The sequence below is a fragment of the Neofelis nebulosa genome, chromosome 3 (genome assembly GCF_028018385.1).
Source record: "Neofelis nebulosa isolate mNeoNeb1 chromosome 3, mNeoNeb1.pri, whole genome shotgun sequence".
NCBI classification, from domain to species: domain Eukaryota; kingdom Metazoa; phylum Chordata; class Mammalia; order Carnivora; family Felidae; genus Neofelis; species Neofelis nebulosa.
Window position 1 is genome coordinate 120426270 of NC_080784.1, and position 15013 is coordinate 120441282.

The 15013-nt window shown below is 36.0% G+C and overlaps 1 long non-coding RNA gene across 2 annotated transcripts in view; it reads right to left on the minus strand.

The window, feature by feature from the left end:
- Nucleotides 1–15013, minus strand: part of LOC131507250 (uncharacterized) — a 108173-nt gene that overhangs the window by 16455 nt on the left and 76705 nt on the right. The window contains exon 3 of one of the 2 annotated variants that reach the window (XR_009259410.1): nt 8458–8716. The exons of the other annotated variant lie outside the window; for it this stretch is intronic. This is a non-coding gene — a long non-coding RNA (uncharacterized LOC131507250). Of the gene's footprint in view, nt 1–8457; nt 8717–15013 lie in introns of those variants that run through there. 2 annotated transcript variants of the gene reach the window in all.

The window sequence follows — 15013 nt, forward strand, 5'->3', positions numbered from 1 at the left end:
TAAACAAAAAGAGAATTCACATTGATAGCAAAGCAAGTCTTAAAGATTGCTTTGAAGATTCAGTCATGTATTGCCATATGATGTTCTTAATAACATAAATGGATTTAGATTATCTTGTTAATTACAGAATAGTAGAGTTCAACTAGAAAGTTCCATTTCAGTAATCATAAGCACACATTATTTTATTAATGTTAGGATCTATCCAGACATCTCTTGCCTTTGTGCATGAATTATTATATGACAAGATTTTGAAGCTTTTACAGGATAGGAACATGTATGATTTCACCTTCACAGCTCCTCAGATGGGTCAATTTATGGGAATAATTTCTGAGTTTAAAAATAAGAAAATATTGGGCGCCTGGGTGGCGCAGTCGGTTAAGCGTCCGACTTCAGCCAGGTCACGATCTCGCGGTCCGTGAGTTCGAGCCCCGCGTCAGGCTCTGGGCTGATGGCACGGAGCCTGGAGCCTGTTTCCGATTCTGTGTCTCCCTCTCTCTCTGCCCCTCCCCCGTTCATGCTCTGTCTCTGTCTGTCCCAAAAATAAATAAAAAAAACGTTGAAAAAAAAAAATTAAAAAAAAAAAAAAAAAAAAAAAAAAATAAGAAAATATTTGTCCTCTTTTTCCAGAAGTCAAACAATCAAAATAGAAATGTTTTTGTTATTTTATCAGTGGTATAGTACAGTGAGCTAAATCGTGGCCTCCAAAAGTTAGGTCCACATATAACCTTAGAATGCGACCTTATTTGGAATGAGGATCTTGGCAGAAACAAGGCAGACTCTTGAGATGAAATCAACCCAGATTAGGGAGGATCTTTTATACAGAGACATAAAAGGAGAATACACAGGTAGATGTAAACAAGGCCATGTGAACTACAGGCAGAGACTGGAGTGATGGAGCTACAAGCCCAAACCACCAATTGCTAGGAACTTCCAGAAGCTAGGAAGAGAGAGGGAACATTCTTCCCTAAAGCCTTCATAGGAAGCATGGCTCTGCCAACACATTAATTTTGGAATTCTATCCCCCAGAACTGTGAAAGAACAAATTTCTGTTGTTTTAAGCCAATAAGTTTGTGATCATTTGTTATGGCAGTCCTAGAAAACTTTTAGAAATGTATATTTCCCATAATCAATTCGAGTGTTCTTTCATTGGTTTCATTGTAGTTATCAAGGTTTGATTTTTACACTATTCTTAGAAAATCTACCATAACACATTTTGCCATGTGTGAAAGTTTCTGGGAGTTTCGTCTTATGTTTCCCTGGATAATTATTTCTTATGAAATAATTTCTTGTGAGAGTGTGAACCCACAGACACTTGGCAGATAACTATATTTTTCAGCTGTATTTTTATAACTGGGTTTCTTAAACTTTATATTTGAGTAAGATGTCTACTACATATCAATTTATGCTGTCATTCAGAAAGTATCTGTTAAGTTTTACAGTTAACAACTTCATAAACAGTTCTTTTTTCTGCCTTAGACCAAGTTTGTTTTGGGATTTCTGTGAGTTTATAAATCCTATTTCTTATATAAAAGTCTCATGTCTCCTTCGCTTACTATGATCTTCATTGGCTTTGGTAATATAATTGTACATTTTTAATATTTGGAATCTCTGTTTTTTAAATAAACTAATAGTATGAATAACACTGCAAGGATTCTTCTTGTAGTTTGATTTTCTTATATCATATGTCCCCCAGTGCCTAGAAAAGTCCTTTCTATATAATAACTATGCATAATGTTTGTTAATGGATAAATACATAAGTAAATGGCTTTCTATTCTTATTCCAGAGAGAAATGCAGTCTCAGATTCAATACTTCCCTCCCACCTGCACATTGTTTGCCATAGACAGTCCCAAGAGCTGAAAATGCCATGAATGCAGTTGGACAACACCCCAGACGTGCCAAAAACCAGCAAGGGAAGCCATGGTTGAGGGTAGAGTTTCCTAACAGAGAGTCGGTAAAGAGGCATCTGGAGTGGAGTCTATAAGAAATTTTCTGTAAAAATGTATGTATATTCCTAGAGAGGAACTGTATACCTTTCACCATGCTCTTAAATGGATTCTTGATCTAAAAACAAGCTTAGAATTTGTTTTTAGAACTGATCCATAGGTGAACTGATTCATAGATGTCGATATTACAAATCAGAGGGAAATGTATATAATGTATGTGTTGAAGACATTTTTATTGCCACAAGAGAAAATTCAAAGTTGTAGCTAGCTAAAGTAATCTTTTAACATTCAAGTCACACTCTGTAATAGTATTTTCTTAATCGATAGGTATCCAATTGCAAAACTGCTGTCAGGATCAGAGTTACCCATCTTATATGTTTCCAGGTCCACGTTGAGAAATTTGTACTATATATAACTGTAAACACAAGAGAATTGATTTGGCCAGCAAATGAATTTTACTTATATTCAGATGCCTTGTTATGGAACTTCTCATGATTTATTCCTACATTTGTTACTTTATCTGAATAGTTTCATCATTATTTTTATTCAGATATAGTTGACATTATAAAAAGAGTTAAGTGACCATCTTAAGACCCATATATATGCAGCATCTTCTATTAGACATAGCTTAGAACTTTTAATAAGTATTTGAAACAAAAAGTATTTATTAAGTATAGTTTGTCAACCATCATAAAGATTTTGCTTATTTCTGGACTTCCTCCCATTTCTTGTAGCCGGATCTTCTTTTCTGAGTTTAGATATGGGTCCACATTCCACATCCCTCCCTGTTTCCCCCAGATAACGGGATAAGCACAGCTCCCTCGGAAGAAATGAAGCAAGAGACTGGGGGCATATTCTCATCGCATTTTCAAAGTCTCTTGCATCCTCCCATATTCCTACACAAAACATAATAAATACATCAGATCATTTCCTGTTTCTTCTATATGCTGCAATAAGAAATAAGGCACAAAGAACAATATCCAATCTGACCAAAACTAAGAACAACAAAATTTGCTCAATACCTGCCAAAGTGTAAACTGCCTCCTGATGTCACTGTATGGGGTTACACATTTTAGTGTGTTGACAAGAAAAATAAAATTTGTGAGAGACGTAAAGCCAAGTAAAGAGGAGGAATCAAGGACACATGTTTTAAAATCCTAAAACAGGAGAATTCTTCCACACCTGTAACTCTCCATTTAAATGCTAATTTACCCATTATGATTTTTCATAGTCGGTTGCTTTCCTTCTTCACCACCTCACATATAATGGTGTTCATTTTGTGTGGGACCTAAGAAGACATGTCCTAAGCTTCTACTTTAACTCACACTGTGATAAGCATACAATGGGCATTAAACAATTTTTTTTAATCGAAGTGAAGACTTAGTGAACAAAGTGTGAAGTTTCTCTAGGAAACATAAAAACAAAAGACTCAAGAATCCACAAAGCGGGTAAGTAATTAAACATCTGATCTACAGAGGCATAAAATGACAACAACAAAAAGTGTTCTTATTGTTAATATTTTCCAATGTCCATTTTTAAAGCCTGAGATCAATCAAAGGTCAACAACTACCATAGTTAAGAGCTACATAAACTTTTTACCTAAAATATCCAAACAGTCGAAAGCTTTTTCTAAATGTCACTTTTCTAACCAGGTTAGTATTTAATGATCAGCTTATATGGTAAAATTCACTCATTTATTTCTGAGGCGAGTTATTCAGTTATAATTTTCTACTCATTACAAAAGGGATATAATGTTTCTCCTGGAATCTTGGAACAAGCAAAGAAGGAACAAGGCAAAGAAACAAAAGAGAAAAATTTTAAATACTTCTAAAGCCATCTCCCAAAGAGAAACACTTGATATTGATCATTGTAGATGTTTTATAATATAGAGGCATTGTAGATGGAAATGATGAAAATGATCAATCACCCACATGCCTTCTTCCATATTCTCCCCTCCTACACGTGCCATGTGTTGAAGATGGCAGTACTACAGAAGCAGGAAGCTGATCCCCCAGATTACCACAGGGAGCATCACCTACCAAATACCAATTAGAACTGAGATGTGAGCAAGACATAAGCATACTCAACTCCTGAGGCTTTCCCAAAAAAAAATTTTTAGCAACACTTGCTTATTCTAATACAGTAATTTGTGCTTTGAAGTGAGATGATGCCTTAACAAATCCTTAAATAGATGTCATTGGCTAAGCAGCTGAATTTTGGGTGATGAGAAATCTGATATCAGAGGCTGAAAAACCATTGAGCCTTACGCGTAGTGGAAAATGGTTAGACAGAATATTAAAACTAGCACATGCAGCTGCCACTACAGGACATCAGCTACCTGTTACAAGAAACAGATAAGTCCAGGAGAGAATTTGCTGATTTGCAAGAGAATAGAGTCAATAAATTTGGGGTCTGGAAGAACTGGAAAATATGAATAACTTCTAGAAACCAAACAGTAAGATGTAACAGAAAAATTGTTGAAAACAGTAAGACATAACAGAAAAAACTGTTGAGGGACCAAGGCCCTTCAAGACGTAGCCTTGTGAAGAAGACAGAACAGGATATGGATTTTTAGCTTTGATAAGACTTTAGGCAGCCTCTCCTGGAAAGAAGGTGAGCCTGACCCATGACTGGAAGAGATATCTGTGAAAGTAAGAGTGCTATGTATTCATTAAATAATTTTTTATCCTCTAAATACACACACACACACACACACACACACAAACCTATATTTATGTCCCCATGCATAAAAATGGGACCTTTAACTATTTCTCCTCAAATAAAATGAGCACCTGAGTGGCTTGGTTGGTTAAGTGTCCAATGCTTGGTTTCGGCTCAGGTCATGATCTCACTGTTTATGAGTTCAAGCCCAGTGCATCGGCTCCAGGCTGCCTGTGGGGAGCCTGCTTGGGATTTTCCGTCTTTGCTTCTCTCTCTCTGTCCCTCCCCCAATCACACTCTCTCTCAAAATAAACTTTAAAAAAAAGGGGGGGGGGGAAGTGAGCAGACTTTCTATGTTTCAAGCAGTTAAAAGCAAAAATGCCTTCTCTACAGTCCTTTTTCTTTTCCCTGCTGACTGGATGATGTAGGTATATTGAAGCCATGTAGTGAGTATGGAGTAGATTCATGATACACTGTGATAGATCTCTGAATGGCTACGTGGAGCAGACACTCCTCACTCTCCTTCCCCTACCACATTCACAAATAGACCCAGTCAGATTGTGAAATGAAAGACAAATAACCTTATCTCATATTTAGCAACTGTAATGTTAAGATCGTGATAACAACTAGCATTATTTCCCTAATATAAATGGATAAATAGATCATGTTGTATTTGTGTAATGGAATATCGAACAACAATGTAAATGAATAAGTTACTGAATTATAGGTACACATGATATCAAAGGCCAATCTCAAGAATAATGTTCCTGAGACAAAAACAAATAAACAAGTTAGGAAGAAATGTGTGGAAAAAAACAAATTTAATATCTCTAAGTGTGAAGTTACCTCTGAGAGTGAAGAAAGTAGTAGATTGGGGAGGAAGATCAGACCCAGTGTTCAAAGATAAAGGTAATGTTGTATGTCTTAAGCTAGGTATTCTTTGTATGATGTATTTTTTTTTTAATTTTTTAATGTTTATTTATTTTAAGAGGGGGGAGGGGCAGAGAGAGAGAGGGCAGGGGAAGACACAGAATCCAAAGCAGACTCCAGGCTCTGAGCTGTCAGCACAGAGTTCGATGCAGGACTTGAACCCAGGAACTATGAGATCATGACCTGAGCCGAAGTCGGACACTTAACCGACTGAGCCACGCAGGCACCCCTGTTTCATGTACTCTTTTTTTTTTTTTAATTTTTTTTTCAACGTTTTTTATTTATTTTTGGGACAGAGAGAGACAGAGCATGAACGGGGGAGAGGCAGAGAGAGAGGGAGACACAGAATCGGAAACAGGCTCCAGGCTCCGAGCCATCAGCCCAGAGCCCCACGCGGGGCTCGAACTCACAGACCGCGAGATCGTGACCTGGCTGAAGTCGGACGCTTAACCGACTGCGCCACCCAGGCGCCCCTCATGCACTCTTAATATATTCACATTTTATAAAAATGTTCATTCTTCCATCAACATTGCCTTGAAAAGAATTAAAGTCAATATATTCAGTAGTAACATTTTTGAATCACAAATATATACCTACAGGGTAAGTGAATAAATAACCCCCCTATTAGTATGGAAATATGTACTTAGCACTTTCACAAAAGCCTCCAGTGGTAACATTAGGCAGGCTTCACAGAGTACTGCATCTCAAATAACCTTGCAGTCAATGTGATATTCTCTGGACCACTGTAGGCAACTCATAAAGTAGCTCTAACAATTAAAAAAAAACACAGTATTAAGATAAAAATAAAAATAAACAAATTATTGATATCAAACACACAACTGAAGAGTTTGAATAAAATTATTTCTTAAACTGTGAAGGGTCAACATTTACATTTATAAATTGATATATTATTTTATATAATACCTAGTTTGAAATATGTATGCATAACTATAAAGCAAATATAAACAGATATATTACTATCAGTGGTATGATTTTTATTCTTTTCTGTATTATTTAGTATGGCTTAAAGTTTCTTTTCTAATGGGCGTATGTATCATTTTTTACAAAAACTACAATCACTCTGATTAAAAAATGAGAAAATTCTTTGTACCACAATGCGTGTTCTGAAAAGACTTTGTCACTTTGTTCTATGTCATTTAGCTGTGGTTATGTAATAAACCACCCCCCAATCTAGTAGCTTCACAGGTTCAGTAGCTGTTCTAGCAGCTGAACAGGTTCAGCTGATCTTGACTAGGCTTGCTCATGCTTCTTCAATGAGCAGGTGGGTCAGCTGGAGGCTGGTCACAGCTGGAATGACTTGGCTGACCTCCACTGCTACAGGCTTGCCCCAGGCTTGTTCTCATGGCAGAGGAAATGGTCTAAAGGAGGCAGTGAAAGTAAAGCACAAGGCTTCTGGAAGCTTATGCTCAAAACAGTCACATCCACTGAACTCCTTTGATCTAAGAGAGTCAAAAATGCAGTCCTAATTCAAGAGGTGTAGAAACAGGTGAGGAAAAAGACACAAATTACTGAAGGGAAGAGATATAAGAACTGTAACAGGATGACTGGGTAGGGAATCAAGCCATTTTTGGCAATTAATCTACACAGGATCTAATTCAGAGCCCAGAAATGGAAGCCAACTGTTCACTGAACCAATCCAAAATCTATTCCCACTTATCTTTGATGTTACCTATTTCGTGTCTCCAAATGCCCTGCTTCTCTAGCCCTTCCAGTGGCAATTCTATACCTCACAATCCTTGAACTTCACTTCTACATATTTTAATTTAGTCATTTATTTAAAACAAAATTACTAGATATTTGCAAATGACATATCGGACAAAGGGCTAGTATCCAAAATCTATAAAGAGCTCACCAAACTCCACATCTGAAAAACAAATAACCCAGTGAAGAAATGGGCAGAAAACATGGACACTTCTCTAAAGAAGATATCCAGATGGCCAACAGGCACATGAAAAGATGCTCAACGTCGCTCCTCATCAGGGAAATACAAATCAAAACCACACTCAGATATCACCTCACGCCAGTCAGAGTGGCCAAAATGAACAAATCAGGAGACTATAGATGCTGGAGAGGATGTGGAGAAACAGGAACCCTCTTGCACTATTGGTGGGAATGCAAATTGGTGCAGCCACTCTGGAAAACAGTGTGGAGGTTCCTCAGAAAATTAAAAATAGACCTACCCTATGACCCAGCAATAGCACTGCTAGGAATTTACCCAAGGGATACAGGAATACTGATGCATAGGGGCACTTGTACCCCAATGTTTATAGCAGCACTCTCAACAATAGCCAAATTATGAAAAGAGCCTAAATGTCCATCAACTGATGAATGGATAAAGAAATTGTGGTTTATATACACAATGGAGTACTACGTGGCAATGAGAAAGAATGCAATATGGCCCTTTGTAGCAACGTGGATGGAACTGGAGAGTGTGATGCTAAGTGAAATAAGCCATACAGAGAAAGACAGATACCATATGTTTTCACTCTTATGTGGATCCTGAGAAACTTAACAGAAACCCATGGGGGAGGGGAAGGAACAAAAAAAAAAAAAAAAGAGGTTAGAGTGGGAGAGAGCCAAAGCATAAGAGACTCTTAAAAACTGAGAACAAACTGAGGGTTGATGGGGGGTGGGAGGGAGGGGAGGGTGGGTGATGGGTATTGAGGAGGGCATCTTTTGGGATGAGCACTGGGTGTTGTATGGAAACCAATTTGGCAATAAATTTCATATATTGAAAAAAAATAAAAAATAAAATAAAATAAAAAAATAAAACAAAATTACTGAGCACTATGCTAAGTGTTAGGAGTAAAACAGTAAACACGGCATAGTCCCTGTGGCCAATGAATTCTCAGATTAATAAAAGCTGCAAACACAGAAATAGTGACACTTAGGGGAAAAAAAATAGGTGTGTAATGATAAAGATATTTATAAGGGAATTTGGGGATCCCATAAAGGCCCCTAAAAAGGTTAGAGAGGTAGAGGGAAATGGTCAGGTAAGATTTCCTGAAAAGATGATCTGGGGTGGAGTCTCAGATCAGCTAGAAAATATGGAGGTCTTCCAGCAAAAGCAGCAGACTACGCAGAGGCATGGAGAGGATAAACAGCATTGGAGAAGAACTCTGTAGGAGAGGAAACTGTAAGTAGTTCAGCGTTGCTGGTCTGTAAAGGAAAAGAGGAGATGGTAAGAGATGAGACTTCAACTTTACACATTAGGAATATTATCAGCAGTAGTATTGAAGATGGGTTTCAGGGAAGAAAAGGAGAATGATGGAAGAAAAACTAGAAGATGAAGCTGGTTATGTTTTCTTATCACTTTCTATCATACCCTAAAATTTACTTTTGTAATATGTTTATTATTCATTTTCTCTCTCTCCACTAGAAAGTAACTCTGCAAAGGCAAGGGTTTTTGTCTACTTTGTTCATTGGTGTGCCCCGAGCACTTTAAATACTGCCTGGCACATAGCAGACACTAATAATAATTTCACCTAGTAATAATGTTCATTCAATAAGTATTTGCTGAATGAATGAATGAATGAATGGGTCTTAGCCTACATTCCCCAGAAAACAGCAAGAGGCAAAGTTTATCTACTAATAACTCATATCTTATTGGGTCATTCAATCTCAGGGTATCCAGAATGTGGAATAAAAGGAAGTGAAACAGAAAAATCAAATACAAGATATGAATTGCTGAGTTAGCCATAGCTTTAAAGAAAATAAAGGTTGCTTTCATATCATGAAGGCCTTATCCAGACAGCCTCCATGGAATCATCCTGCCTTGGAAGAGTCCATCAGGTAGAAAATGGAAAAGAAATTTATCTGCTGGCTTCCCATCTCTTCTATCTCATTGGTCAAAATTTGTCTCAGGGCATTGATTCTTGCCCAGTGCTTCCAGTCAGCTGCTGGGAGGCTATATGTCAGGCCCCTGGTTCAGTATTTCATCTAAGTCTGGATGCGGTGTAAGGAGCCAGAGCCTCCATGGGAATAGCTGGTGGTGTTTTAGTATGAGGGGCAGATACTGCTGCAGGAGCAAGCAAGAGGGCAAGAGAAGTGAAACTGGGCAAACCTGCAGACCCAATATAGAACAAATAAAAGAGCATCACACATAAAGGAAAGAAGAACATAACAGTTCCTCCCATTATTTCCTACCTTTGGGGGGTGGAAAAAACCAACTTTGACCTTCATTTACACAGCTGTACATCTCCATGGAGAATTCACTCCTACACCCCAGTGCCCAGGCTGGTTCAGGAGCTCTAACCCTCCTCCCCAAAATTCCACTTCAGAACCCAGTGGAAACCATCAGAATATGCTAGGACCTCTTATTCCACCGTTACTCTCTCACATTAGCCATCTTTCGCCTAATAGGATGGACGTTGGATTGCAAAGCCTGCAACATTTGATTTCTCTCCCAAACATATATTGTGGAGATATTTTAAAGAAAATATTATATCTGTCATGCCATTTTTGTGATCTCCTCCTTAATTCCTAATAACCTTAATTTTCCCATTTTCTAAATATCAAAAGCAATTTTAATTAAGTTCTTCATGGAAAGTAAATATGAGACCCTAATGGTTCCCAATGTCTGGCAATACCTGTTCAATGAAATTCCAAGACTCTGGAACTGAGTAAAAATATGTGATCTCGATAATGGCTGCCATAACTTCAAGGGTCTCCTCTGATAATAAAATAGCATTGGAGGGAAAGTTTTATACATCTTTGGAAACTTTAAAAACTACTATACTAGAGGACCACTGGCTATTTCTTTTACCCACATGAATCTAAAGTTAAATATGCACTGTTTCTAGGCCATAATCTTTGTATATGTTTAATCACTCACCATGACTGCTTATCACTACCTTTAAATACATTTATTGTGTGTTCTCCCATTAATACTCATGCAATGGCATGACTAACATGTTTCTAATAATAGTTGTAATAATAACAGTAATAGTTTTAAAAAGTATAACTAAAATTTGTTGATGACTTTATCATTTAAAGAACATTTTTATATGCATTATCTTCTTTCATCCTTTTTCTAATCTTGGAGCAACTTATTATCAGTCCTTTTTAAACATAGGATAATTAGAAGTTGTTTTTAAATGTTTCATTATAATCTTTTTATTAGCAGGTTTCTATTTTAGGAGAATAATATTCTCATATAAAAAACTGAACCTTATTAAAATATGGAAGGTATAAGTTCAGAATGGCCCATGACCCTTGCCATCCAGTGATTATATTATATGGGTTGGGTCTGATATAATCACATGAGCCGTATAAAATTAAGTTTTCTCAGGCTAGTAGGGAAAGAAGTCAGAGAAATTTGAAGCATGACAAGGGCTCAACTCATCCTGGCTGGTTTGAAGATAGATAGGGCCATATAAGAGGGATGTGGAGAGCCTCTATGACAGAAAACAGTCTAGCTAATTGTTGGTAAGGAAACAAGACCTCAGACCTATACCTTCAAGGAACTGGATTCTACCAACAACCTAAATGAGCTTGGAACGGACTCTTCCCCAGAGCTGCCAGCTGAGAGCCCACGCAAGTTGATTTTGACCTTATGAGACCCTGAGTGAAGAACTCATCTGAGATAGCTGTGCATCTAACCTAAAGACTGAACCAATAAATGGATGTTGTTTGAAGCTGTCTAAGTTGTTTAAGTTTGTGGTAATTTATTATGCAGCAATAGAACATTCATACAAAGGGTATATATAATGAAAATATTACTGGCCCACCTCTGTTCCCATACCCCCAGAGCCCTCTCCAAGAGCAACCACTATTTCCAGTTCTTTTTTAAATTATTATTAATAAATATTTTTTGTTTATTTATTTTTGAGAGACAGACAGACAGACAGACAGAGCATGAGCAGGAAAAGGGCAGAGAGGGAGACAGAATCCAAAGCAGGCTCCAAGCTCTGAGCTATCAGCACAGAGCCTGACACGGGGCTTGAACCCATGAACCATGAGATCATAACCTGAGCCAAAGTCCCATGCTCAACCAACTGAGCCTCCCAGGTGCTTCTGCTATTTCCAGTTTTTAAGTACAAATTTGGAAATATTTTAGACACATATGTGTGTGTACATACACACATGCACACCACATGCCCTTTATTACACAGTGGAAGCACGTTTTATACAATGTAGTGTACCATGCATATACTAGTATATACATGTCTCATTTTTTTACAGTGACTTAATATTCCATAAGAATTCTGTAACTTACTAAATCAGATCTCTATTGACTGACGGTTTTTGTCTCTACTCCTTTATATTACAAACAAAGCTGCAATAATTTTCCTCATATAATATGTTTTTGCACACAGTTGAAATGTATATTCATTTTATAAATGGCAGTTATTTGTATATAGGAAGCTATCATTGACTTTTGGATCTTCGCAACCAAATCTCATTGAATTCTCTTATATTTTCCAATAATTTTTATTTCATTTCTCTTATGTTTTCCAGTTATATAAGCATTCAAAAAATAAGGGCTCTCTTCTTAATTTGCACATTTTATACCTCATTTCTTTCTCTAGTTTAATTGTACTAGCTAGGTAATTATAGTACTGCTACTCTATTCCCAAATGTTTTTTGTTCCAAATAAAGCCAGGAAGACAGTCATGCCCACTAGATAATAATAGTATCATTTTGTCTTTAGCTTCGTTGGGAGTACTGCTTACTAAAATTTGTAATCAATTATTTAATTTAAATACTAGGCTGAGTTTTATAAACATTACATCATTTAATTTTCATATAATAATATAAGGCAAGTAATATTATCCCTATTTTACAGTTGAGAAAACTGAAGCATTATGATACTATGAATGTATTCTAAAATTAAGAAGTTGAACATGATCCTCTTTATGCTAATATCAAACAAATAAAATTGAAACAAGTTTTAATTATCTCCAAAAGGAAGTAAATTATACAGCATTTCAAATGTAGGGAAAATTGTTGCTCTGTTCTCAAAAAAAAAATGTTAGTAACTTCTCTATGGTCACTGAACAAATGTCAGATTAAGAAAGTAGTCCAACCAGGAATCTGAGAATCTTACAAATCTAGGTAGACATTATACAGTAAGTTTCCATTTTCATAGTGAGGCATTATCATGCTTATTTTTAATTAGAATTATGAGATATAGTTACAAGAAGTCACATGCAATAAAATGCACCTGTAAGTATACTGTTATGGGTGCATTTCATGTTTTCACAAACTTATACATGCATATAACCATCCTAACAAAAATATAGCTCACAGTGTTGTGCAGTCTATATCTTCAATACCACACCCAGAATAAGAAACCACTGATTTGATTTGTGTAAAATATACATTTCTAGAATATCATGTGACCAGAACCACATCAAATGTAGTTATTATGTCTGCCTTCTTTCAGACAGCATGTTTTTTTTTTTTTAATTTTTTTTTTTTAATGTTTTTTATTTATTTTTGGGACAGAGAGAGACAGAGCATGAACGGGGGAGGGGCAGAGAGAGAGGGAGACACAGAATCGGAAACAGGCTCCAGGCTCCGAGCCATCAGCCCAGAGCCTGACGCGGGGCTCGAACTCACGGACCGCGAGATCGTGACCTGGCTGAAGTCGGACGCTTAACCGACTGCGCCACCCAGGCGCCCCAGACAGCATGTTTTTGAGATTCATCCATGTTGTTTCCAGGATCAGGATATTTCTCTTACACACTATCTGTGGAATGCATTTAAAGAAGAGAACAAAGGAAAATACTAATTTTTAAATATCTCTATCAATGAAATAAAAGAATGAAAATAAGTGGACTAAATTTCCAATTTAAAAATCTAGGAAAAAATAAAAAGATAAAAGCAAAAAGTAATGAGATTAAAAACGAAAAACTGTAGACACGTTAATAAACCAAAATTCTAATTCTTTCAGAAACTACAATGAAAATAAAAAATATTAACTTAATCTAAAGAGGAAGAAACATAAATATACAAAATAAGAAATAAATGAGAGAAATAATTACTGATATAGCCAAAGTTTAAAACATCATAAGCAACTACTTTGCAGTCTCTGTGCAAATAATTTACAAATCTGCATGAAATGGATTTTATAGGAAAATATAGTTTATCAAAACTGAGGTCAGTGGAAATAGAAGATATAAGTCAATCTAATTTCCATAGAAGAAACAGAGAAAGTTGTCGAGGAGCTAATTCAAACACACACACACACACACACACACACACACACACACATACCAGTCAGATGACTCTATGAGGAAATTTTACCACACCTTTAGAGTCAAGATATTTCCAATGCTATATAAATTTCTTCAGAGTACAGAAAATTAAGGAAACTTCCAAATTATGTTAATGAAGCAATTATAACTTTGAAACTGATACCTGATTAATTTTCCACACGCACTAAAGAAAATTACAGATTACTATCACTTATGAACACCAGTGGAAAATTCCTAAATATTAGCAGAGACACTCTGACACTCCATTATGAAAATAATATGTCAAAACTAAGTGGGATTTAAGCTAAGAATACAGGGATAGCCCATTATTAGGAAATCTATTGATATGATTCACCAAATTACTTGATCTAAGAAGAAAAAATATATTTTCTCCATAAATGTTGAAAAAGGCCTTGGCAAAATTCAGTGCCCATTTCCAATACAAAATTCACGAAAATACAAATGATTGGATACATCCTTAAAGTAATAAAATATATTACTCAATCCTCTAGTCAGTATCTTATACAAAGGTAAATACTATAAGAATTTTCACAAAAATCAGAGATAAGGATACCCATTATATCCACTAATATTTTGTAATGTTCTGAGGGCATCAGTTAGAGGCATAAAAGATTTCAAAGAGGCAAAACCATGTGTATTTGCCAATAGTATGATACTCTGCCTGGAAAACACTAGAAAATCAATAATAAAACTGACCAAAAAAAAAAATCACAAAAATAATTCAGCAAGGTAGCAGACTATAAAATTAACATGTAAAAATCAAAGACCTCTATATACACCAATAATGACCACTTAAAAGAAAAAAATAAAGGAAAAGTACACAAATATTGTAATGATGATAAAGATAAAATATTTAGTAATAAACTTAATAATTGGTTATTTTCTGTATTTAAAAACTTTCAAAACAAGAAAAATAGGTAGTAGCGGGTGGACAGATACATTTTTCTTGGATCTGACCACATTATCAAGATATCAGTTCTCCCTAAGCTAATTTATAAATATAGTGCCAGTAAAAATAACAAAAACATTTCCCCCCCATGGCTAGAAAAGTTGATACTAAACTTCATAGGAAAAAAACAAAAATGCATGTTAAAATGCTAAATAAACACTAAAATGAATGAAGTATGAAAAGAGCCACTAGAGGATATTAGAACACATTACAAAGCCTCTATAATAAAACAGTGTGATACAAGAATGACAGATCATAACAATAAGCACCCAGATTTGGATTTCT